The sequence below is a fragment of the Enhydra lutris genome, unplaced genomic scaffold, assembly GCF_002288905.1.
Source record: "Enhydra lutris kenyoni isolate GAN:26980312 unplaced genomic scaffold, ASM228890v2 scaffoldscaffold36, whole genome shotgun sequence".
In the NCBI taxonomy this organism is placed as follows: Eukaryota; Metazoa; Chordata; class Mammalia; order Carnivora; family Mustelidae; genus Enhydra; species Enhydra lutris.
Window position 1 is genome coordinate 4,913,304 of NW_019154120.1, and position 27,354 is coordinate 4,940,657.

Consider the following 27,354-nt stretch of genomic DNA (forward strand, 5'->3'; position numbering starts at 1 on the left):
AGATCCACCTGTGTTGTTGCAAATGACAGGATTTCGTTCTGTTTTTTCGGCTGAATAAAATTTTAGCATGTGCGCGCGTGCACGCCTGTGTGTGTGCGTGCGTGTGTGTGATATGTATATGTATATATACATACATACCACATCTTCTTATCCATTCATCAGTTGATCAGTTGATGGACAGTTGGGTTGCTTGCATACTTTGGCTATTTTAAATTATGCTGCAGTAAACATAAGGGTGCATATATTTTTTCAAATTAGTGTTTTTATATTCTTTGGGTAAATACCCAGTAGTGGAATTCTAGATCATATGGTAATTCTCCTTTTGATTTTTTTCCATACTCTTTTCCAAAGTGGCTGAACCAGTTTGCATTCTCACCAGCAGACCACGAGTGTTCCTTTTTCTCCATATCCTTGCCAACATTGTTTCTTGTGTTTTTGATTTTACTGTTCTGATAGGTATGAGGTGATCTCTCATTGTGGTTTTGATTTGCATTTCCCTGATGATGAGTGATGTTGAACATCTTTTCATTGTCTGGTGGCCATCTGTAGGTCTCCTTTGAAGAAATGTCTGCTCATGCCTTCTGTCCATTTTTAAATTGGATTATTTTTTTCACTTGGGTTTTTTTTTTTTTTGATGTTGAGTTTTATAAATTCTTTATATATTTTAAATACAAGACCTTTTGTGGAAATGTCATTTGCAAATATTTTACCGCATTCAGTAGGTTGTCTTTTAGTTTGTTTCCTTTGCTGTACATAAGCTTTTTTTTTTTTTTTAAATATTTTATTTATTTATTTGACAGACATTGATCAGAAGTAGATAGGGAGAGAGAGGAGGAAGCAGGCCCCCCGCGGAGCAGAGAGCCCGATGCGGGACCCGATCCCAGGACCCTGAGATCATGACCCGAGCCGAAGGCAGAGGCTTAACCCACTGAGCCACCCAGGTGCCCCTGTACATAAGCTTTTTATTTTGATGCAGTCCCAATAGTTTATTTTTTACTTTTGTTTCCCTTGCCTTAGGAGACACGTCTACAAAGATGTTGCTACTATGATGTCAGAGAAATTACTGCCTTTACTCTTTTCTAGAATTTTTATGGTTTCAGATCTCACATCTAGGTCTCTCATCCATTTTGGATTTATTTTTGTGTGTGGTGTAATAAAATGGTCCAGTCTCATTCTTTCACATGTAGCTGTCCAGTTTTCCCAACATCATTTGTTGAAGATACCATCTTTTTTCCTTTGCATATTCTTGCCTCCTTTGTTGAAGATCCATTGACCATATAATTGTGGGTTTATGTCTAAGTTTCTATTCTGTTCTTTTGATCTATGTGTCTTTTTTTGGTGCCAGTACCATACTGTTTTGATTAATACAGTTTTGTAGTATATTTTGAAATTCATAATTGTGATGTTTCCAGCTTTGCTTTTCTTTTTCAAGATTTCTTTGGCTATTTGGAGTCTTTTGTGGTTCTGTACTAATTTCAGGTTTGTTTGTTCCAGTTCTGTAAAAATGCTTTGGTAATAGGAATTGCGTTAAATCTGTAGATTATTGGGTAGTATGGACATTTGACAATATTTGTTCTCCCAATTCATGAACATAGAATATCTTTTCAATTGTTTATGTCATCTTCAATTTCTCTCATCAGTGTTTTCTAGTTTTCAGAGAACAAGTCTTTCACCTCCTTGGTTAAGTTTATTCTTAGTTACTTTACTGTAAATGGAGGTGTTTTCTTAATTTATCTTTCTGCTGCTTCATTATTAGTGTATAGGAATGCAGCAAATTTCCATATGTTGATTTTGTATCTTGTGACCTTACTAATTTCTTTTATCAGTTCCAGTAGTCTTTTTGGTAGTATCATGTCATCTGCAAACGGTGAAAGTTTTACTTCTCCCTTACAATTTGGATGCCTTTAATTTCTTTTTCTTGTCTGATTTCTGTGGCTAGGACTTCCAACTATGCTGAATGAAAGTAGTGAGAGTAGGTGTCCTTATGTTGTTCCTGATCTTCGGGAAAAAGCTCTTAGTTTTTCACCATGTTTGATGTTAGTTGTGTATTTTCATATATGGCCTTATGTTGAGGTACATTCCCTGTAAACCTACTTTGTTGAGGGTTTTTATCATGAATGGATGCTGTACTTTGTCAAATACTTTTTCTGCATCTATTAAAGTGATCATACAGTTTTTATACTTTCTCCTGTTGCTATGGTGTATCGTGTCAATTGATTTGTGAATATTGGACCACTCTTGCATCCTAGGAATAAATCCCACTTGATTATGGTGAATGATCTTTTTTTTAAAATTTTATTTATTTATTTGACAGAGATCACAAGTAGGCAGAGAGGCAGGCAGAGAGAGGGGGAGAAGCAGGCTCCCTGCTGAGCAGAGAGCCCGATGCGGGGCTCGATCCCAGGACCCCGAGATCATGACCCGAGCCGAAGGCAGAGGCCTAACCCACTGAGCCACCCAGGTGCCCCGTGAATGATCTTTTTAATGTGTTGTTGGATTTGGTATTCTAATATTTTGTTGAGAATTTTTGCATCTATGCTCATCAGAGACATTGGCATGTAGTTAACTTTTTTTTTCTAGTGTCTTTATCTGGTTTTAGTATCAGGGTAATGCTGGCTTCATATGATGAATTTGGAAGCTTTCCTTCCTCTTCTATTTTTTTTTTTTGAATAGTTTGAAAATAGGTATCAAATTTATTTCTTAAAGTTTTAATGTAAATTCAATTTAGTTAACATATAGTATATTATTAGTTTCTGGGGTCGAATATAGTGATTCATCATATAACACCCAGTGCTCATTACATCAAGTGCCCTCCTTAATGCCCATCACCCAATTGCCCCATCCTTCCATCCACCTCCCCTTCAGCAACCCTGTTTGTTTGCTATAGTTAAAGGTCTCTCATGGTTTGCTTCATGGTTTGCCTCTCTCTCTGCTTTTATCTTATTTTATTTTTCCATCCCTTCCCCTATGTTCATCTGTTTTGTGTGTTTCTTAAATTCCACATATGATTGAAATCATATGGAATTTTCTTTCTCTGACTTATTTCACTTAGCATAATATCCTCTAGTTCCAGCCATATAATTACAAATGGCAAGATTTCATTCTTTTTGATGGCTGAGTAATATTTCATTATATATTATATATATGTATATATATAATATATATTTTACATATATACATACATATTTATGTGTATATGTATTATCTCTCTATCTATTTATATACCACTCTTCTTTATTCAGTCATCTGTTGATGAACATCTGGGCTCTTTCCTTTAAATATTTGGTAAAATTCACCCGTGAAGATGCCTGATCTTGGGCTTTGGTTTGGTGGGAATTTTTTTGATTACTGACTTACTTTTATTGCTGGTAATTGGGATGTTCAAATTTTCTATTTCTTCCTGATTCAGTTTTTGGAGGTTATGTTTCTAGAAGTTTATCCATTTCTTCCAGGTTGTGCAGTTTGTTGGCATATGATTTTTCATAATGTTCCCTTATAATCTTTTGTATTTCTGTGTTGTTGTTCGTTAGTTCTCCTATATCATCTGATTTTGTCTATTTGGATCCTCTCTCTCTCTTTTAATAAATCTGGCTAAAAGCTTATCGATTTTGTTGATCTTTTCAAAGAACCAGCTCCTGGTTTCATTGATCTGTTCTATTGCTTTTTAGGTTTTTTTTTTTTTTAAGATTTTATTTAATTATTTGGCAGATAGAGATCACAAGTAGGCAGAGGCAGGCAGAGAGAGAGAGAGGAGGAAGCAGGCTCCCTGCTGAGCAGAGAGACCCATGTGGGGCTCAATCCCAGGACCCTGAGATCATGACTTGAGCCGAAGGCAGAGGCTTTTAACCCACTGAGCCACCCAGACGCCCCTGTTTTTTAGTTTTAATATCACTTATTTCTGTTCTAATCTATATTATTTCCTTCTTTCTGCTGGTTTTAGGTTTTGTTTGTTGTTATTTTTCTATCTCCTTTAGGTGTCAGATTAGGTTGTTTATTTGAGATTTTTCTTGCTTCTAGGAGGTAGGGAAGTGTTGCTATGAAATTCCCTCTCAGCACAACTTTTGTTGCATCCCGAAGATTTTGGACTATGGTGTCTTTATTTTTATTTGTCTCCATGATTTTTCCATTTCCTCTTTGCTTTCTTGGTTGACTCATTCATTGTTTAGTAGCATTTTATTTAACCTCTATGCATTTTTGTTCTTTCCAGATTTTTTCCTGTGGTTGGTTTCTAGTTTTGTAGCATTGTGGGTGGAAAAGATGCATGGTATGACTTCAGCATTTTTTATGTTGAGACTTTGTAGCTTAATATGTGATCTATTCTGGAGAATGTTCATGTGCACTTGAGAAGAATGTGTATTCTGCTCTTTTAAGATGGAATGCTCTGAATATATCTGTGAGATCTATCTAGTCCAATGTGTTATTAAAAGTCACTTTTTCCTATTTGATTTTCTGTTTGGATGATCTATCCATTGATTTAAGTGGGGTATTAAAATTCCCTACTACTATTATGTTACTATTAATTATTTCCTTTATGTTTTTTATTAGCTGCTTTCTCTATTTGGGTGCTCCCATGTTGGGTGCATAAATATTTACAAATGTTATATCTTCTTGTTGGATTGTTCCCTTTATTATTATATAATGTCCCTCTTTTTCTCTTGTTACAGTCTTTGTTTTAAAGTACGTTTTGTCTGATATTTTATCAGCTTTCTTCTTATTTCTATTTTCCATGATAAATGCTTTTCTATCCCTTCACTTTCAATCTGCATATGTGTTTAGGTCTGAAAATTGTCTCTGGTAGGCAGCATATAGATGGGTCTTATTTTTTATCCATTCTGTCACCCTATGTTTTGCCATTTTTTTACTTGTTTTATCATTGATTTTGTAGTTCTCTGTTCCCTTCTTCTCTTGGTGTCTTTTCTCATGGTTTGTTGGCTATCTTTAGTGTTATACTTGGATTCCTTTTTCTTTATTTTTTTGTATATCTATTACCGGTTTTTGATTTGTGGTTACCATTAGGTTTATATATAACATCAAGTGCATATAGCAGTCTATTAAATTGATGGTTGCTTAAGTTTGAATCCATTCTTAAAGCACTAAATTTTTACTCACCCCTCCCACATTTTAGGTGTATGGTGTCATGCTTTTGTTTTGTGAATCCTTTGAATGATTTTTATAATATACTTAATTTTTACTGCTTTTGTGCTTCCTACTATTTTTATTCTTGCTTATGGTCTTTCCTTCACACTGAAAGAGTCCTCTTTAACATTTTTTTGTAAGCATGGTTTAGTGGTGATGAATTCCTTTAACTTTATTTGTCTGGAAAACTCTTTATCTCTCTGTCTATTCTGAATGATAGCCCTGCTGGATACAATATTCTTGGTTGTGGAATTTTTTTTTTCTTTCAGCACTTTGAATATATCATGCCATTTTCTTCTAGCTTGCTAGAGTTTCTGCTGAAAAAATCAGCTGATAGCCTTACAGAGTTTCCCTTGTATGTAATGACTTTATTTTGCTGCTTTTAAAATTCTTTCTTTATCACTACTTTTTGCCATTTTAATTACTATGTGTGGACCACTTTGGGATGATTTTGTTCAGGACTTTTTGTGCCTTCTGAATCTGGGTATGTGCTTCCTTTACCAGATTTGGGAAGTTTTCAACTATTTCCTCAAAAAAATTTTCTACCTCCTTTTCTCGTTCTTCTGTTTCTGGGATCCCTATAATACAAATGTTATTATGCTTGATGTCGCTGAGGTACCTTAATCTATTTTTATTTTTTAATCAGTTTTTTTTCCTTTTTCCTGTTAAGCTTGATTGCTTTCCACTTTTTTGCCCTCCAGGTCATTGATTCATTCTTCTTCTTGTTGTCTATTATTTATTCCCTGTAGTGTATTTTTAATTTCAGTTATTGAGTTCTTCATCTATGATTGGTTCTTTTCTATGTTTTGTATCTTTTTGTTGAGGATCTCACCGTGGTCCTCCACTCTTTTCTCAAGTCCAGTGGGTATGTTTCTGGCTATTAATTTAAATTCTCTATCATACATATTACTTTTCTCTGTTTCATTTAGCTCTTTTGCTGTGATTTTGTCCATTCTTTCATTTGGGACATATTCCTCCTGTCTCTTCATTTTGTCTCTCTGCATCTGTTTCTATGTGTTAAGAAAACAGCTATGTCTCCTGCTCTGGAAAATAGTGGCTTAATAAAGAAGACCTGTAGTGCCCTACAGTGCAATATCCTCTGTTCACCAGAACCTAGTCTCTCCTGTGTGTGTTGAATTTGCTCTGCTACTGTAGCTGAGTTGCATTTGCCTTTAGTTCAGTTATCTGCAATGGCATTTTTTGTGTGTTGTGGGCAGGGCTTGCTTCCTGTATTGTTAGTAGGCCAGTTTTGGGTGCATTGGGCTTGAATTGAGTCAGACCAGGTGTTTGCAGAGATGCAGTAGCACCGGACCATAGGGTGCTTTACCTGTGTTGTACACACCCTCCTGCACATCAGTTCCATGTTGCACTCACCCTCCCACAGGTCGGTTCCGTGTTGTACACACCCTCCTGCTTTTGCTTCCCCGGTGGATGCGGGCTCATCCGCCCACCACCGTAGTTCCGAGGTAGCATTCCTTTCAACCTTGCTCCACGTGCTATGGCTTCTCATCTGATACGTGACCACACGTTTCTACATCTTCATGCAGCCATAAACAAGAGAGTTTATTTTTCTTGTACAAAGTCTGTTTAAGAGTGGAATGTCTTCTACAATGAGCTTCATCATGGCTCACTTATCTCTATCGATGAGAACTGTTACCGCATGACCTCACTCACATGTGGAATGTAAGAAACAACACAGATGAACATAGGGGAAGGGAAGGAAAAATGAAATAGGATAAAAACAGAGAGGGAGGCAAACCATAAGAGACTCTTAACTCTAGGAAACAAACTGAAGGTTGCTGGAGAGGAGGGAGGTGGGGGATGGGGTAACTGGGGGATGGGCATTAAGGAGGGCACTTGATGTAATGAGCACTGGGTGTTATATGCAACTGATGAATCACTAAATTCTACCCCCAAATTAATAATACATTATGTTAACTAACTTGAATTTAGATAAAACAAAAATAAATAATTAAAGAGGCCAAATATTAGGAAAAAACCATAAAATTTCTCTTATGCGTCAGCACTCTGAATTCTCCTGGGCTTGGCTCTAAGTTTGAAAACTGACAGTGTGTTTTATTTCTAAGCCTTACTGACATTTTATGTTGGCTCTAATTTTGTTGAACATTGTGTACTTTTCTTAAAAATATTAATGAACAGGGGCGCCTGGGTGGCTCAGTGGGTTAAGCCGCTGCCTTCGGCTCAGGTCATGATCCCAGGTCCTGGGTTCAAGCCCCGCATCGGGCTTTCTGCTCAGCAGGGAGCCTGCTTCCTCCTCTCTCTCTGCCTGCCTCTCTGCCTGCTTGTGATTTCTCTCTGTCAAAATAAATAAACAAAATCTTTAAAAAAAAATATATTAATGAACAACTAGGAACAAATTGTACCTTGTGAGCACTGAATGACACAATAAGCATGTCCTGACTCAGCAAAAGTGCCTTAGTTTTTTTTTGGAAGGGCAAGCATTTGGCTATAATACAACTCAGTGAATGGTGCAGATAGTTCAAAGTCAGGAGAACTGGTTCTAGGCGTCAGTGAGCAGCAGGATAGTTGGTGATAACTCCGGCAGCATCTTGAAGAAGTGTAAATCTTTTGTCAATATCCCAACATTGCTGCACTTTGGAGCCTGGTTCAGTAAACAAACCCCATAATTGCAGTGTGGCTCTATGTGCCTCAATATCTAGAGGTTTCTGGAACATCTAATGTGATAATATTAAAATAATTTACTTTTGAGAGCATGTCAGAGGAGGCAGTTGGCCAAGAGCCTTGAGTGTTCCGCACTTTCTTGCTGAGTGTGCCAGGCTGCAAGACATTATCTGTCTCCATATCTAGAGCTAGTCATCTAGGAGGGGAAGTTCATTGCCTACTCCCCAGAGGATGGGGCCCTGGCTTGTTTGCTGCTTGTTAAAATCTTTGCTATTTGCTCAAGAAGTACTGGGCCTTGGGTTTCCTTCTAGTAAAGCAAACACTGTTTGCAGGATTTGTCTAGGCCAGCTGTCACCTGTACGGATGTGGGGAATGGGGAACAGGAAGCTCTGGTTACTGCTCTAGCCATAAGCAATAAGGTCCTTTGTCTTCGGCATCCTGTGCCTTTGCCAGCTTGCATTAAATAGTAACAGGTGGGCACCTGGGTGGCTCAGTGGGTTAAAGCCTCTGCCTTCGGCTCAGGTCATGATCTCAGGGTCTTGGGATCGAGCCCCGCATCGGGCTCTCTGCTCAGCGGGGAGCCTGCTTCCTCCTCTCTCTCTGCCTGCCTCTCTGCCTACTTGTGATCTCTGTCTGTCAAATAAATAAATAAATAAAATCTTTAAATAGTAACAGGTAACTTACTGTTCTTCAGTAGGGTAAAATCTCAGATTCTTCAAATTTTTATTAAGTGGTCTGCCTTTGTTTAGCACCATGATGATGCTGCTTTCCTGTAGCTGTCAGTGTTGACCATATTAAAGACCCCCGCAACCAAACATTTATGAAGCACTTACTGTTCTGGATGGGGCACACACAGGCACTGTCCGGAAATGATGGTATAAGTTAGGTATTTTTCCAGGCTATGTGCAACGGGAAGTTAAGTGTTAAAGGAGAGTTCCACATTTTTCTCACATGAACAATAAGTCTAGAGTTCATGGCTTACAGCTGGTGTGGCAGCTCTGTGAGGTCACTGAAGTTCCAGCCCCCCAACTGTGTGTGTTACCATGCTCAGCGTGTGGCTTTCCCTCACAGGCCCACTTTCTCCTCAGACCTCTGACACCTTGTCCCACTACTCACCCTTAGCTAATGACTTTGCTTCTTACTTCACTTGGGAGGAGGAAGAGGGAAATATGGAGGAAGAAGAAATGAGATCTATTTCAGAAACAGAAAAAAAAAAACAGATGTACCAAAAATACCTGCCAAAACTCTGCTTATATATCTCTAGCTAGAACTGAGGGTCTTGTTGTGGTGAAAAAAATTGGGATTTTACCTGTAAGGAGAATATATAATGATCAAGTAACTAGTAGCATCTTCAGAAATGTTAGTATCTATGTGACCTTTGGAGCTACCCTTATTTGCTTTATGTAGGTGTGGAATAAAGGGATTCACTTGCCTAAGGTCACATTATTAGGTCACAGACCTAATATTGAACTCTACTCTCTCCTGTTCCATCCTGGAATTGCTAGTAATCATATACAGTTGTTAATGGCCGTAGAATATTTGTAGAATATTGGTAGGTAGGTAGAATGTTGGTAAAATATTATGGTAGAGTCTATGGGTAGATGTATTTTCTTCTTGCTACTGAGAAGTTTATATTGCAATAGGCATGGTAAGATACAGTCACATGAAAGGAAGATAAGGGCAGATTCCTGAAGTTCATGTTGTCAGAGTTCAGAGGAAAGGCTATCTGGCAGGTCTGAGAAGACTTCAGAGAAGAGGGCGATCTGCTCTGGGTCCCAGAGAACAGGCCCACATTCTATGAAATAGGGTGGCATTAAGGCGGCAGGAAATGATCTGTATCTTGATAGTAATGATGTCATGTCCTTTCTTGGGACAGGTTTTGAGGAATAATACTGAGGAGATTGGTTAAAATTTTAAGGCATCCTGGCATAAACGGAGACAAATAATTTTAATAAGCATGTTGTTGGTAATTTTACCAGTTGAATGTGGTTGAATGTGAATTTATAGTCATCTCATCTCATTAATGAGTAGAAAATTACTCAGTTGGTGAGCTGAGGGGTGTGGGAACCCCTGAAGGCAGGGACCATGCTCTCTGTATGGCAGTTAATCTCCCTACTGGGCATCTGGTGCATTACCGCAATCTGTTGGGTGGGTCAAGGTTGAGTACATCAAGCTTCAGAACCAGCCACACACACAATAACTTTTTAGTAGTGGATGATTTCTTTTTTTGTTGTTGTTGTTGCCATTTTTACAATTATTGCTTTGTTATATAGGCAAATCCAGTTGCTACTACTGACTTGGGGTGGCTGTGTGAGCCAGAAGGAACCATCCGTGGGCTGGTCTGATGGCACCAGCCACCTGTGGTGGTTTCTTTCTTTCTTCCTTTTTTTTTTTTTTTTAAGATTTTATTTATTTATTTGACACAGAGAGAGAGAGATCATAAGTAGGCAGAGAGGCAGGGGCGGGGGAGCAGGCTCCCTGCCAAGCAGAGAGCCCAATGCAGGGCTCGATCCCAGGACCCTGAGATCATGACCCGAGCCAAAAGCAGAAGCGTAACCCGCTGAGCCACCCAGGTGCCCCCTGTGGTAGTTTCTTAAACCTTGCCTTAAAGGTGCTCTAATCCAGTAGGCATCCAAACAGTGCAGTCCAGCGTACTGGCCCTCAGTTCTTGCTGAAGGAAGGAGCAAGAGTGCTTCAGGCTGATAGGGACAATTCCTCTTTTATGACACATACATGGACAGGTGCAGGATGTCTACCTTTTGACACAATTGAGTGGTACCAATATATCTGAAGGAAGACCTCAAGGTTCTCTCTCACTATTCTTATTCTGTACTTTGGTGAACTGGAGGCCATCCTAAGACCCTCCTACGTATCCTTTGACAAGATACTTCTGTGGCAGGAAGTGCAGGAGAAGAGAGGTGTGCTCCACACGGCTGGTTCCACATAGAGAAGCCTGGGTAGGTGGGTGGCCAAATTCTCAGTGGCTGGCAAGGTACACTTGTGCTGTCTGGAGGTAGTGGGAAGTGCAGCCTCTCCCAGGGCCCTGCTGTAATTCTCAGTGTAGTTATTGGTCTGATTGTGCCCAGGTTGTTGCCCAGGTGAGACCTCTACCCATTCCCTGTCACATGTTCCTTGGTGGAATGACTGTATTTCAAAGCTCTAGAGCAGAATAGACACTCACTTATGAAAATACCACCTGAGTGGCACTTCCCTTTCCAGCACCTCAGGTGATATGAGACAGAGAGGTGCTCACACTCCTACCAGTAATCATCATATAGGATTCTGAAAAAGTTAAATTAACTGAAGTTAATGTGAGCATTTAGTCTGTGGATGGTATCTGGGAGCTGAACACACTCCTCCCCTCTGAAGCCCCAGTTTGAATGTCCTTTACATTACTCAAAGTGTCAGAAGAAGTGGGCCACCTTGTTCTTCTAGGTCTTCAGCCCTCCTCTGCCTCACATCCTCTACCTCTGCCCCCTGACCAGCTTTGCTCTGGGTTCACTTCCCAGCTCACTCACAGCCCTCCTGCTGTGAGGGCTCGGACTGTGTTCTCAAGTTTGTGCTGGGTTTCTTGGCTTCCTCTGATGGCCACATTCATGTACAAAAGCACCTCGAAGTTGTATGCTGGGGGAAGGTCAAGGTGCCCTCCTGTCAGACCCACCACCACTTCTCTTCTTTGCTAGAAGGCAGCAGGTGGCTTATGCTCCCCAAGGCCCCGCTTTTTCTGCTGATTTGGCACAGAAAATACTCTACTTCCTAGGCCTGTGGCTGGTTCTAGACAACAGAGCACAACTGGAGTACCCTGGCGATCTCCCAGGGCAGGTGCTGAAGAGCTTGTCTGAGTGTTGTGGGTCATTCTTTTCCCTACTGGAGAAACACAGGTGCCACACAAGGACAGAAACGCAGCCTGGATCCTGAGTGGCACATGTAGAGATGCCCTGGAGTCCCTCAGTGCCGTGTGGGTGGGAAGGAGTTCATCAGTGAACTGTTGGATCACTGAGATTTGGGTCTATTTGTTATTGGTACTGAGGCCAACTGATTCTTACTAACTCTTACTAATATAGAAGCTATTTGTGAGTGTTTTCCTAAGTGACATGCCCATGAGTCCTGTTATGCTTCTCCAGGGATACAGTGATAAGGTTGATGTGAAGTCTACTTCTTGGCCACATGTTCCTAGAAGATGCTAGAAATTTGTTCTAGGAAAAGGAGATAGTCCAGAAATAGGGTTGTTGGTAAAAGAAAGAGGAATGGACTTGGAGAAGCAGGAAGGATTCAACAGTTCTGCCTGGAAACCTTCCCAAATGAGAAAAGGAAAATAATTCAAACTCACAGATTCAGAGGTCGGGAAGAGGAGAATGAATGGAATCCACACAGGTTTCAGAACACAGGGCCCCATATACTAAGAGAGGAAGAAGCAAGAGAAGGCTAACAAAGCAGCACAACAAACCCATGGAGACCTCCATGGCTCCATTTGTCAAGGGATGCTTGGGGACCCTGGTTCCCCTCAGACTCTCATTAGATGCTCAGTAAACTGGGTCAAGAGGTGTACAAAAGAGGAGAGGAAAAGGCAGAGTAGAGGAGTGTAAGCAACATGACTGTTTGTACAGAGACCCCTTGGGGTGTGTATCCAGGGCTGGGTGCCCACTCTGTGAACCCAGACCAGAAGCACAGCCTCTCATGAACCTATTAGGACCATCACACCCCAGGTGATAGCTGCAGAGGCCTTCCCAAAGCTTCTGTCTAACACTTTTGTTCTGCAGATGGAGAGACGTGAGCTAAATGTGCAATTACAGTCAGGAAGGGACAGGCATGGAGATGGTGTAGCCCCTGGTCAGGGCACCTTTCCAATCTAGACCCTTTTGATTTCTGAGCATGGCATCTGTGCTCTGGCAGATCAGGTTCTTCCTGGAATTGTGGGCATGATTGGTACAGCACAGGCTCTGAACGGGTAAGACCCCTAGCTTTTCTGGTACAGTGGAGACTTTTGCCTTAGCTAAGACAATCTAGGTATCCATGCCCCGCCCCCCCATTTCAGAGTCCCAGTCAAAACATGGACTTGATTTATTTGTACTTTGTTAGTCCCATCACTGACTTCTGGGACAAAATAATGATTATTTTCCATCTGGCAACTTTATTTATTGATGGTGAAATTTGAGAGAGCAGGGCTGACATAACTGTACGAAGTAAGTCCTCCAATGCCTACTACCAGGGCCACAGAGGTGGGTGAGGTCGTTACTCTGGTTCAACCTACAGAAGTATGACTGATTTACTAATACATCTGCAGTAACATAGTTTATGCATGATGACAATTAAAGTAGCAAGAGAACCTCAAGGAGTGAATATTTTATGTAATGAATTAGCTATGCAAGTTTCAGTCATGAATGTTAATTAGAATCCAAAAACATGAGATCACCCCTAAGAGTTCAACAAGCACCTCTGCTCTCCCTGCTGTTCCCAAGAGGAAACCGAGGCATGCCCTCCTCTGGCAGTGACACGCTACCAAAGGGCCAGGCCTCCTCTTGTGGTACCAACCAGGTTAAATAAACCTCTCTGGCCCATGTTGGCCCAGAAGCATTGAGTAGCAGACTTCCCATGAACATGAAGTTCCACAGGGCCGTCAATGCTAGGCAGAACTGTCCCCTCAAAATGTCCATATCCTAATTCCAGGGGCCTGCGATTATGCTATTTTACATGGCAAAAGGAATTTTGCTGATGCAATTAGGGTAAGTGTTTTGAGATGACATTATCCTGGATTATCTGGCTGAGATCAGTGTTATCATGAGGGTCCTTCAAAGTGGAAAAGGGGAGGCAGGAGAGATCAGGATGATGCAGCATGAGAAGGATGCAACCTGCTGTTGATGGCTTCTTGAAGACGGAGGAAGGGGCCACGAGCCAAGGAATGTGGGTGACCTCTGGGGGAGGCTGGAGAAGATAAGAATGCGGGTTCTCCCCAAGAGAATCCAGAAAGGATGAGGACAGGCAGACACTTGGATTTCACCCAGCGAGACCCATACAGGACCAGTGCCTCTGTGGGGCAAGTCCTTTGTCCTTGTCTAAAATGATAACCCTTATACCTGTCACTCTCTGTCCTGGTTTTATTTTCATCATGAGACTTCTCACCATCTGAAATGTTCATGTTCATTTCATTTCTTGCTTGCTTATTTTCTTCCTCACTTTCCTAGAATGCAAACTCTGTGAGTACGGGGGCCCAACCTAGTTTTGGGGTTTTGAAGAAGCATGCTTCTTCCCAAGCAGATGGATCATATACCAGCATTTAACAGATCCAGTGAAAATGAGGAATGTGTGACCCCTCCCGTTTCATTTCCTCCCCATCTGCAGGCTTGTTTCTGTAGCTCCCCTGTAGGAACTGAGTTTCCCCCAGGAGCTCCCACAGAAAGCACTAAGCCCAGGGCAGCTTCTCCTTTCTAGCTCATCTACCTGGTAAGCTGCCTAGTCCCTGCTGGAGGAAAATGAGGGAGGGATAAGGGAGAGGCCCAGAGTGTCCTCCTGCAGAAGACCCCCAACACAGATAGAGGGGAGTGGAGGTTCCAGATTAACTCCAGCCATGAACCCCTGTGCATCTCTAGTGCCTAATACCACTCCTGTCATGTGGGAGACACTCAATAAATAGGGTTCAGGGACTAATCAATGAATGTATACTTCATTTCATGTTTAGGGCAACTCAAAAACGTGTTTTGCATCTACTTTACTGGGGAGGCTGAGGTAAATTTCCCAAGCTTGGATAATTACTAAGTGACAGTGCTGGGATTCAAATCCAGCTCAGCTTTGCTCTGCAGCCCATCACGCTGCTTCCCAGAGCACCCTATGTTGGAAAGAAGCAGCCATCTGACAGGTGTGGCAAAGTCTAGTCGGTGGGTATCTGCTCAGGGGTCTACAGTTGAGCTTTCAGGGCAAGGGGGGGTGCCAGGTGTCCATAAGGGGTTAACCCTGCCACTTTGGGCTGTGGGAAGTGCCTGCTGAAGGCCAGATGCCCTTGCTGGGGGGCGCAAGTATGTGAACACGCCCTCAAATCACATCACTGCTGCTCAGGGCGTGCCTGGCACTGAAAGGATATTGAGGAGCGTTTTTGACTTTTCCTTGACTCCATAAAATTTCTCTGAGGAATTCAACCCCTTCGTGGCTATTGTTACAGCATTATCCCCCAAATTCTTGGGAAGGAGGTGAGGGAGGGCATGGACTCACATTAGAAAAGATCAGGTGGAGAGAAGTATCAACTGTCCTCAGCATTTTGAGGACTCAACCTGGGGCTGGCATTACCAAGTTTGTGATCTGAGCACATTTTATTTTCTGACCCCCCAGGAGTATTTGCATTTGCACTATAACTTAATTGTAGAGACTGCTTTGAAGAACATGCTGAGGACCGTGACCAACGGGAACCTTGCATTCTGAGGAATTTCATAAACTAAGAGGAATTACCAATTCAGCAAAGATTATAGCAGGAGTGTTCTGTAAAAATGTTTTTATCCCCACACGCTCTCTCCTGCGTCAATACCCACCACCCACCTTGTCTGCAGACCCCCCCGCCCCCTGCAGCTACTGGATACCAGAGTTAGCAGGTCGTCCGCTGTAAATTTTAGCTAGCTCTAAGACCGTGCTTCCTCGTTACACCACATAATTCTTTAATAAATCACTAGTTCCTTCATATCTCGACATGGGAGAGGGAGATTTGTGTCAGCATCCCTCCTCCGTCCCAGTCTTAGCCAGTGAGCACACGTGACTTCCTTCACTTTCCTTCTTATAAACTCTCATCCCAGCTCCTTTACCCATCTCACCGTGAAGTTTAATAGTCTCCATAAACTTTTATCTTGCATTTTATGTGGTTGCTACTAAATCTCATGCTGTCATTTTAATGGCGAGCTTTTATACCTATTCCGCTAGCTCTCTGCTCTGTGGCATGGGGACCTGGCATCTGGGTCGTTTCTGAACGATGGTGATTCTCCCTAGCGCCGCTTCCTGTTGGGTCACGCTGGGACGTTGGTTTCGAGGAGTTTCAGGGCTGAGTATATAGAGGTCCTCCTGCTGTGATCTCCTGGGGTTCCCATTCTCCGCAGACTTGAAGGCACAAAACTCTATTTGGAAGACATGTTCCAGTGAATGATGACATCTTTCTCCTTGAACTCAAACTAGTGTCTGGGCCATTCACTGACGGTCTTCTTCCGGTGCACGTGTTTTGAATCTCATGTATGAGCACTCTGTATGCACTAGGACTTCACATTCTGTCCTGAGAGTGTCTGCCGCTTACACTCAAAACTCTTCTCATGCCTCACACAGCGGTGAGCACTCAGGAGTCCGCTGGTAGACACTGGCCTGGGAGTCAGAGGGCAGTGCCTCTCATTGCTTATTGTGGTTCCTCTTAGGGCTTCACTGTATCATTAAAAGGAGAAGCCCATCCACTGGAAAGAGTTCCCATTGACTCTGCATTCAGTAAGGGGCAGCTGGCCTGGTGATCTGATCTGATCACCAATTACACTACTAGTTACCCTAGAACTCTTTTAGATCTGCTCTAGAATCTGAAGGGACATTTTGATTCAGGACTTCAGACAAACCACTCAAGTATTTTTTCAACAAGCATTAATCCACACTTTGTAATTAACTCTATAGTTTTTTAATGATATACTCAAGGACAGAGCTGATTATAGCAATATGCAAGGATAGTTAACTTTAATGTGTCCTGGTGTTGAAACTCATTCCTTCAAATTAAATTACTTATAAACTTCATAGCCAGGAGTGGGTTAGGCTGTTGCTATTCTGATATGTATTTTTGTTTGTTGTTCTGAGTCTCTCCATGGGGCCTATGCTGGTCTGCAGTAATTCATGGGACAGCCACTTCCTTGTCTTTGAGTTTTTATTAAAGTTACATATTTCACAAAGAATGTTATTGATAGGTGCCATATAGCAGAAGTTCTGCATACAAATAGGCTCGTAAAATGCCTAGTTAGATCTATGTCTTTACTGTGGGATTTCTTAGAGCCTCTAATGCTGTGATATGCTGTAGCAGGGCCTCAGCACAGTTGGAGAGAGCTGAGCTGCCAGCTGATTAAGACAACAGGCCCAAATGAAAGTAGCAGTCCAGACTTTACTCCCTTACCGCCATGGCCCAAGCTAGGGGCCAAACCGGCAATGGTACCACCCATAGTCAGAACCAAAAACTCGCACATGGGAACTTGACCAGGTGCTGCACTCTGCACACAAAATGGCCTTCCAAGAGGAGGATACACATTGGGACATTTCTCAAACATAATTACCTACAGAGTTTTTTGTTTGTGGCTGGTATTCTGATTATAGAAGTAGCAGTTTTTCTACCTGAAATTGTTCAAAGCCTAGTCTTTATGGAACATTTTCCCCCCTAAATGCAGAGGTTTCATCACTAGCATTTCTTTTGATCTATCTAAAAATTCACACAGCTGTGCCTTTCCTGCAGCACTTACATGTTTTTCTAAAGACAACTGCAAAATGCTCTATTTTTGCAGTTGACCAGCAGGTCAGTTGGGTGAGCTCTGGTCAGGGAGATTTTTGTAGAACATCCTGAATTGGCAGCAAGAAAGTCTCTGCCGAGAGTGATGTGTGGCTTACCCCCCACCTGAAGTTTCCTGATGATGCTACAGCACCTGTGCCAAATGGCACCTCACGCTGTGCTTTTATCCCACACGTGGTGGGCAGTGTGCGTGGGCGTGCGATTCTTGATCATCCAGTACTTGGGAGGGAGGGAGTGCTAGGTAATAAAGTAATTTTTCATTTGGTCTGTAATGGCCTGGGTTTGGTGATTCAGTAGCTTTAATGGCGACATTTCATTTCACCACCTCCACATGAAAATTCATTGGTATTCTCTATGGGGGGACAGGCTGCCCAGACCATCAGGTCAGTTTGGACTGTCCTCTTACCCTTGGGTTGTCATTCAAATTGCAGCAAGACATTTTGGAATCAGGAGCCGGATTCACCTATGGGCATCAGCTTATTTCCCTCAAAAGCAGTCTAAGCTAAGGGAGTTAAACCCTATCTGGTTGTTATGAAAGGCTTCCATTCTTGGAAGGTCTTCTTGTCTATATGCATCAACACTAGATTATAGAATTTGGTTGTGCAGATCCACGTTGGCCCACTCTGGGCAGGAGTCTGTCACTTCGGAGAATGGTCCTTTCAGTAATTTTTACCTCTGGAATGCTTTCTTCGAGGAAGTCTTATGAGGAATGTCTATACCTAAGAGTCCAAGTGGATCACAGGTGACAGTGTAGTGGAACGGCAAGGCTGTCTTCTTTGTGGAGCTCTGGGGGGCTCCTGGGATAGCACTGGTCTGTTTGCGCAGAATGGGGATCAGAATCACATGTGCTCTGGAGGTCTAACCCCGAGAAGACAACTTTTTTTTTTTAACAATGTGTGGATATTGCCCAGTCCAGGATTTTAAGAAAAACAACAACACAGACCCAATAATGGTTAAGGACTATTAGGGGGCAGGCACCATCCTTTGCCCTTCATGTGGATTGTCTCACTTAATCCCCATAACAAATGAAGGGGATGGCATGAAGTTGGGGACCAGTCCCTTCTGACTCTGATCGCGGCTTTGGGTGGAGCCAAGATCCCTCCTGTGGGTCCACAGACTCGCTGAGAGCTAATATACTCATGGTTCTGGTTTAGTCCAGCAAAAGAGAGGAGGTGTACAGGGTGAGTCCAAGCAAGTCCCAAATGCAGAGCTTCTGGTCGTCCTCTCCCAGTGAAGTCACAGACAGTGCCAACCTCTCCCGGCAAGGACGGGCAGCAGTGTGCTCAGAGCATTGCCAACCGGGGAAGCTCCCCTAAGCTGGGATGTCCAGAGGTTTTACTGGGGCTTATTCACATAGGCCTGACCAACAGCCCACGTTGTGACCTGAGTCTCCAGCCCTTCGAGGTTGAGCCGATACCTACAAGACAAAGCCTGCTCCTTAAATCACACTGTCAGACTGTCTTGTGTGACCCAAGAACCTGCCCCTGCCCACCGGGGAAACAAAAACACTTTGATCAGACAGTAGATCACCAGGCTGAAAGATTGTCCCCAGGAGCTGGCGGCAGGAGCCAGACTTTGGGCCACGATAAGTTCTTTACTACACGGGGAGCTGCTGGAATTATGCTGCATTTTACAGATGAGAAAACTATAACTTAAACCAATCAAGTAACAAGTCTGTGACCTTGCAAACTAGGTCTTGAATCCACAGAATATAACCCCAGAGGCTAAATCTTAACTATAATTTCTTACAAAGGTGTTATCCAGGAAGAATCATCTGTACTCCACAAAATGGTTAATTGAGGAATCACTCTACGTGATAGCAAACAAATCCTATTCAGGTAAGCCAACAGCATAATCCCGGTCTTAATGAGCCGTCGTCCATCTCCAGGGAAATGCCCCTGCAATTGCTGGTCCGTGACCCCGCGCTGCCTGTGGCCCCACGAGCTCTGCGTTCAGCCATGAAAACCACCCTGTGCTTGCAATGCTCCCGCTAGTTCTCTTCTTTAACTGCTAATCCCACAGTGCCAGGGTGAGCCTTCCCTCCAATGCATATGTATTTGAAAATGCGTGTTACCAAACATTTTCCTGTAAAAGGCCTGTGACTGCTTCTAATTGTTTCTTTTCTGTACTGCTGTAGTTGGAGAGTTTATAAAATATACTGTTGGCTCCTCCACATCCTGCGATAAGTATGAGAGACTCTATCCTTCCACCTTTTACTCTAGAGTTGCTTCTGACACCTCGCTTTCCGCCTGGACCCCCCGTCACAGCAACTGTGGCTAGCCACATCGTTCCTTCCGTTGCTTGGGTTTTGCCGTAACTGTGTATGAAATCCTTGGTGGCCATATTTTCTCAGCCAAAATTTGGGACACATGGCCAGCCGGGATGACTGTACATATGGGTACACAGGACATAATATTTCTTTCCCAGAAAACCTGAGGCATATGGTCTCCATATGTACAGAATCTATGGCCTCTCGCATATCTATTTATTGATGCATTTCTAGTCACATGAATATGTAACAATAGTAATGTGATTTTTATAGTCTCGCTGTCGGGGCCTTTCCATTTGGGAAAGATATTCATCATTTCTGCTTATGGCAAAATTACTTCTCAATTTAGTGTCCAGCCTTACATTATAAGTTATATATCTTGGATTTGATGTTCTATACTGAATATATTTTCTTCTATTTTAGGGATCTGTGCTCTGTCTAGGCCAAAAAAAAAAAAAAAAAGAAAAAGAAAAGAAAAGAAAAGAAAAGAAAAAAAGTCTGTGTGTATTCATTTGTTCTGGAAATGTCTGTGGAGGAGGTTGCTTGATGGGGAATCAATGTGGGGAATGATTTCAGGGAAGGTGTGTGGTGAGGAAGCTTTAGAATGTATATTAAGGTTTATGAAGTTATATCTCTGTCAACAAACACGAGTATTTTGAAAGGCAGAATAAGTGATTAATGAAGGGAGGACAAGAAAATGGCAGAAAATAGAAGTCGTAATGGTGTGGAAGGTTTTTTTCCTCCCCAGCGTCTGTCAGCCTGTGCCCAGGCCAACAGCAGTGACGGGAAGTGGAGAAGACGTATGTGATACCAGGTGGGGGTGTCGACAAGATGTATTTGAGAAAAGACAAGCACAGCGGGCACGCATATCCTGCAAGTGACAACTAACGGCATTCTGGTAGATGGAGATAACCCCCACAGTCAGCAAGAGATGATCTCTTTGATTGGAGGAAATGAAACGAGAAGCTCCAAGAAGAAAAATGAACACTGCGTAGCTGTTATACTAAATCAGGCAGGATGCGGCTCATTATGGTGACGAGTGGAGCTGCCATGACTGGCAGATCTTAGACATCACAGACTGACCTTCAGATAGACATGAAATCCAAGTGTAGAGCTCCAAAGAGCGGGATGAGTGGGACAGGAACCCCCTTAATAATTTTTCGTCATGAGGTGGTTTTCAGCTAAATATAAACTCTCCTCAAATTTCTGTGGGTTTTGGTAACAACAGTTATCCAGCCTCTCTCTCCAATTTAGTCCCGTTTTTCACGGGGCCATACAAGCCATTTGTCCCTTTGTGTCTTCCACTCTGTGCAGGGAGACAATAAAGACTTGCTTAAAACATGAATCATTTCCCATATTCGCAGAAGAGGAGAAAAGTCCCCAGCACAGCTTGGTTGTCCTTTGCCTACTTCCCCTGTGGTTACCCTGATGTCCGAGAGTGTCCTCTGCAGAGCTCCCTGGTTGCGAGGGGCTGTGCTGCTTCTGGCCCCAGCAGGGAAATCTCTAGCACTTCTTATCCTCATTGACTCTTGCTCAGATGTCCAGTCTCTGCTCATATGTGCCCTCCCCAGGAACGCCTTTCCTGGTCCTCCAGGCGAGTCTGGGTTGCCCTGCTACAGACCCTCACAGCACTCTGAGCCTTCCTTTATGGTACTGAACGTACGGACGGACTTAGGTCACAATCTTTCTTCCTCACTAAACTGGCACTCTGCAAGGGCAGGGTGCCATCTTTTTTGCATCTCCAAACCTAACATATCACCTGGTGTGGTGTGTGCAGTGGCATATGTGCTCATCCTCAGGTGGTGAGATGGTATAGGGTAGGGACCCATGACCTGGTACAGAGGATGGGAAGAGTAGGTGCCCATTCCCTGGGGTGGGGTGAGCTGTAGAGCACAGGCTCCTCCCCTCGACACAGGATGCTCTAGCAGTTGGGCTCTCTATCCCGTATGCGTGATTCATTTAATCCCCAGGAGAGATGTGCCATTGTCACTCACATTGTTCATACGAGGAAGCTCAAGCACGGAAAATATCAGTGTGTAGTAAATGTGGAAGAATAAGTAGTGAAAGCCAGTGAGTCTGTTTCTACGACCTGTGTTTTTCATGATGGAGGTGCACTGCCCGGTGAGACCAGACACTCTCAGATTTCACCTCCTGGAGTTTATGCCCCCTTTTTGCAGGAGTGAAGCCATATTTACTTGGGCTCTTAAATGTGAACGGCATCTTTCTACCCCTCCACTTAGCTGTTTACCCATCAGTACATCTTTCCTTCCTTCTCTCTTTCTTTCCTTCCATTTATCCTTCCATTTTGTCACTTAACATTTTCAAATACCTAATATATGCCAGGGGCCGTGGTTGGCACAGGGACGCAAAGCTGGGAAATATCAGTTCCTGTCTAGAGGTACATGTACCTTAAAGTATTTATGTATGAATGTTTCTCTGTGAATCTGTGTATCTATTTATTAAGATATTCCAATTACTATGTATCTGACAGTGCGATCAGACTAGTGGTTGGGAGTTGAAATAATAGAAGATATAACAAATGATTGTGGCCATCTACCAGACAGAGGTCATTAAATTAGTATCTGAAAAAGTATGGGTTGGAAAAACTTGATGGAGGAGGTAACATCTGGACTGGAAGGATAAAAATCAATAGGCAGGCATATGAGTAGAGAACATTGAGGAAGTGGGAATTGCAAGGTAAAGTGGGAAGCGGTTAGGGCTTCGGGGAGGGAGTCAGTGGGGGGTCTTTGGGGTATCAGATAGAGTAGCAGGAGATGAAGTGGGTGGTAGACGGGGTGGGGGGCGGGGGGTGGATGGGAGGAGGGGGTGGGCAGGGGGGAAGATGGGAGACTTTGTAGATTTGAATTTTCATTCACAGCGAGGGGTCCACAAAGGCTGGAAGGCAAAACCAGCTTTGTCTTTCAGTGATCTGAGCAGGGTCACTTGCAGATGAGGGACTGGAGGGCACAAGGTCAGATAGCCAGTAGCACCGCTCGTCGACAGGTCAGAGAAGTGCGGGACACATGCTGCAGTCCTGTGGGGTTCTGACTCACGCAGAGGGTCTGGCTGTGGATGGGCTTTTCTCAAGTTTGGGGAGTTTTGCTCTGCAGGACCTTTAGTGACTGAAAGATGTATTAATGCCCGAGGCCTGCTAGAAGCTTGCGGTCATGATTATAAAGGCTGATTTGATTCTCTGTTCTTAAGAAAGTTGATTTCTAAGGTGGGCAAATGAGCCATCTGTGTGTGTCCCATGTGTGCACCTGCATCTGTACAAGCTGTGGTGCACCCTAGGGCGTGCACGCGTGTGCGTGTTTAGGCGTGCGAACCGTGTGTATGGAGTGGATGTCCCAGAGTGTGTGGAAACGGGCCACACCTTGAAGTGGACATGGTTTTTCCGAGTTTTGAGAGGGATTGTGGAGTGGCAGTGACTCATGTTAGGGGGGTGACTGCCACGTCAAGGACTGGAGGAAGCCTCGAATTATTCACACGCAGCAGCAGTGACCATCCCTGGTGCAGAGGCCCGGGTGGGAGAGCTTTGCAAACAACTTTTACAGCGGGTGGTTCTCCTTGGTGCTCCCCTCCTCCTCCCGCCCCCTCCTCCAGTGCATGTGCTTAAATGCCTGGGTGTTGGAGTCAGTATTGCCCGAAACCCGTTGTTCCTCCTTTGCCCCCTCTGTAAACTGGGTTTGCAGATACCCATCTCAGGAGGTCGTGGTGAGCGCACAGCAGCGGCGGCGATGTCTGCAAGTGTCCGGTTCTGGCTCCTGAAGTCCTGACGCATCTCCACGCAGCGTGGGGGCGAAGGGCAGGGTCCGTGATAGGCAGCTGCCTGGCCTCCTCTCCCAGTTCTGACACGTCCAAGCTGTGTGACCACGATGAAAACAAGTAGCCACTCTGTGCCTCAGCTGCTCCCTACCACGTGCAGTTGGAGCCTGCCTGCCGTTGTGGGGGGCGGGGGGAAGCACTGGGAGTCTTAGCGCTGACCTTAACCCTGGGAGCAAAGTCCGGCTTCATAGAAGATGGCTGTGACGACCAGGGTCCCGATCTACAAACCTTGATCCTGTGCTTTTCTTATTTTCACTCTGATGATTTTTGAAGTTTTTTTTTTTTATCATCACAAATAGTTTCTGTGTATTTTATTTACATAGCGCCCGTCAGTGCATTATGGGGGTGTTGAGACAAGTGAGTTATTTTTGTTGTAAACGGTATTTTGGGGCTAAAGCAGTAGAGGAGGGGAGGAGAGAACTACCCTGACAGTGAAACCAGCCAGATTATTGGCGTTTGTGGCCAGACCCAAACCACCATGTTCTTCCGGTTGTGCCATTTCCAGACGAGGCAGGAAGGGTAGGGCACGTGCTCCTGGGCGGGGCGAGCTCACCTGGCACAGGTGCTCTGGCTTCTCCCTTCTCCTTCTCCAGAAAGAGAGTTTCAAGGAAGGCCACTTACTCCTGCTTCTGGTGAAAGAACAGATCTTCTAGGATGTGACTTCAGATACAGCATTACTTTAGGACTTAAAAAACTGGGGTGTAGACCGCACAACCTGGAACTTGTTTAAATGGAATGTGCTCTGCAGAACAGAATCCAATGTCTTTTGTGAGGCCAGGAAGTAAAGAGAGATTTTCCTTTGATTATGTAATTGTTCACCTACTGCGTAGGGCAGAAGCATGAGTTCTAGGACTGGGGGAGAGAAAGCCAATCGGATCTCTTTTTCGGCACCATGTTCATTTCCACAGGAAGATTCAATTATTCCCTCATTTTTGAGGCTATAAATGAGTTTGCTGGGCCGGTTCCTGACACAAGCTCTCATCATTATTCAGATTGGCTTTCACTTTTCTAAACTGGTCTTCTGCCTACTGCTCTTGGAGCCTAGCCAGCATTTCGGAAGAGGATTAAATAATCTTCTCTCGCAACTTCCTACATGTTGTGCTATTTTGTTCTCTCCCAAATGTCATCCTCTCCTCACACACACGCACGTTTCCCGCGGGTGAGGACGGCGAGTGTCTCCAGGGCTAGTTTCTCCGTGAACGGGGGGGCCAGCGGTCCCCCACGTGGACGCTGAGCCGGAGCCGGGGCTGCCGCCACCACAGGGAGGCAGAGACCACTGTCTGCCCGCATGAGCAGTTCGCTCTGGCAGAGAGAATCAACGGGAAGCACTCCCCAGGACAAAATGAGGTCACTTGGCCCCGCGAGCAGCTCCGCTGCCCATTGGGGACCCTGGACGGGAGTGGCTGGCCTGGCTGGTGGCTCCTTTGGCTCTGTGGGTGGTGGACTCACCCTGACATACTCGGAGAGTCCTCCCAGCACGGTCGGAGCATGGGAGGGCTCGGGGTGCACACGCTGCCTCTTGTGCGTTAGGTGTGGACCATGCTTAACACACACGACACCCTCCTGCATGTAGATCCTGGGAGGACGGCTAAGTGGGAGAGAATTTTTTTTTTTAAAGATTTTATTTATTTACTTGACAGAGAGAGACACACCGCGAGAACGGGAACGCTAGCAGGCAGAGTGGAAGAGGGAGAAGTGGGCTTCCCTCGGAGCAGGGAGCCTGATGCGGAGCTCGATCCCAGGACCCTGAGATCATGACCTGAGCCGAAGGCAGACGCTTAATGACTGAGCCACCAGGTGTCCCTAAGTGGGAGAGAATTAACATCACCTTTCAGGTTCCTGTCCTTGCTCCCCGTATAGAGTCCTCTTACCTCCAGTTTCTCCACGTGGTTTGAGCACATCGAGGCAACTTCCAGCCCTCAGACGCATGGCAGGATCTCCAGCGAGCTTTCCCGGCGGCACCGCCCATGCTGTGCACCGAATGGGCCTTCCGTTGAGTGAGCGTGTGAGTGTGTGAGCGTGGGACTTCCCCGCTTCTCCCACTCTCGGCTTGAGCTGCACGGTACCCTTCCCCGGAGGCCCCTCTTGGGGTGGATCCCGCCCCCTCGCACCCCCGCATCCGCGGATGGTGCCCAGGCAGGGGCGTCTGACACGTGGGCCGGCTGAGGCTCCACTGTGCAGCCGGGACTCAGAGCAGGTGAGCTCACCTGACCAGGAACCGTGGCTTCTCTGGTCCTAAGGATTCGCGGCGGGGACTGGGGACTTGTGTAAACAGAGATAGCCCAACAGTAAGTTCCATGACGCTATGACCCCCGTGACCATGAGGCTGTGACGGCTGCTTGTGGCAGCCCAGAGGAAGGGACGCACGGCTCACCTGGAACAAGTGGGGCAGCCCCAGGGGATGGGGCCTGGAGGCGCGCAAGCTTCTTGGGGGACAGCCGCTGAGCAGAGGGGGCAGTAGGCTTGCAGGCGGAGAGTCCCAGGTGGCACGGGGCAGGAGGAGGGAAGGGCCGCCGTGAGACAGACGTGCTGGAGGGATGGAAGGAGCTGTTGGGAGCCGGTCTGAGCCAGGCTCAGGCGCGGGTCCTCACATTGGAGCCAGATGGCCAGGTGGTCAGTTCCTTGAGCTAAAATCACATCCCTGGTGTGATGTGCAGGCTATGTTGGGGTTAGACTACCTGAGGTCAGAGAGGTGTCAGGGCCTGGAGTGGGAGAGGAGGGCAGAGGACCGGGAAGGCTGCGGTCTGAAAGGGAACGGACACATTTTCAGGAATGACTAGTTTTCAGGAGCCAAGGAGGATGGATCCCATATTTTGCGGCCAGGTGACAAGTGGAGGGTACTGCCATTAACCGAGGTTGGAGGCAGGAGGAGGGCCCTTTGGCTTTTTTCTTATGAAAGAGAATAAGCTCAGGTTTATGTTTGTTACACTTAAGGCACCAGCGAGACCCCGGAGAGAAGGCAGCGGGTGGAGACTTGTACTGTGGGTCTGGGAGGCAGGTGAAGGGGAGGAAGAGGTAGATTTGGGGGCCTGGGCCTTTGGGCAGAACTGCGGAGGGTGAGAGGGTGGTGACCCCCAGGAGGAGGAGGAGCAGGCGTGGACCTGCTATTAGGTGAGGAAGGCAGAGGGGGAAGGAGACCCAGGAGGGGCCTGGGGAGGGATATTCAGAGAGGGAGGAGGGAAAGAATTTGTAGAAAGCAGGGCCAAGAAGGATTCCTTCCCCGGACTGATTCTGAGTTCATCTGCAGAACAGCTCAGCCTCCCGGGTCCAAACTGAATCTTCTTCCCCTTCCCAGGGCCGCTCTCCAGGACCCCTTCACATTCAGTCACAAACCAAGGCCTCTCTCTCTTTCTCAGATAAACCCCCATCCCTCTCCTTGCCATGACCTTGACTCAGGGAGGAGCTCTTGCAACAGCTTCCGAATTTGTCTTATCCCACACACCCTTGCCTGCCTGCCAGCCCACCATCCACATAGCACTGGAGAACGTACAAATGCAGACCTAATGATGATGTCTGTGGCTCATTGTGACCCTGGGTTCAATATCTTGAGTGTGAGGCGCGTGGTCTAATGTCACCAGCCCTTCCATGCCACCTGCCACTCTCCCTTGGTCATCCCACGGGAACAGGGCTAGACTCCTTCCCTTCCTGGCTTCCTCTGGGTGTCCTACGAGGCCTTCCACAATCTAGTAAAGTCCTACAGGCCCTTAAAGTCCCAGCCACAATATTTCTTCAGGGAGTTTTTTTTTTTTTTTCTTTATTCCAGGACAAGGGAGTTCCCATATCATGAGCTCTTAGAGCATCTCTCTCTCTCTCCCTCTCTCCCTTTTTTTTTTTTTAATTACATTTATGCCAGGGATATATGCATAATTACTTGTTTAATAGCTGCTTCCCACTGGACTACAAGTTTATGGAGAGAAGGAACCCTGTTCATTTTACCCCTTAAGCTTAACATACTGCCTGAATGTGCTTAAAACTATTTGTAGGA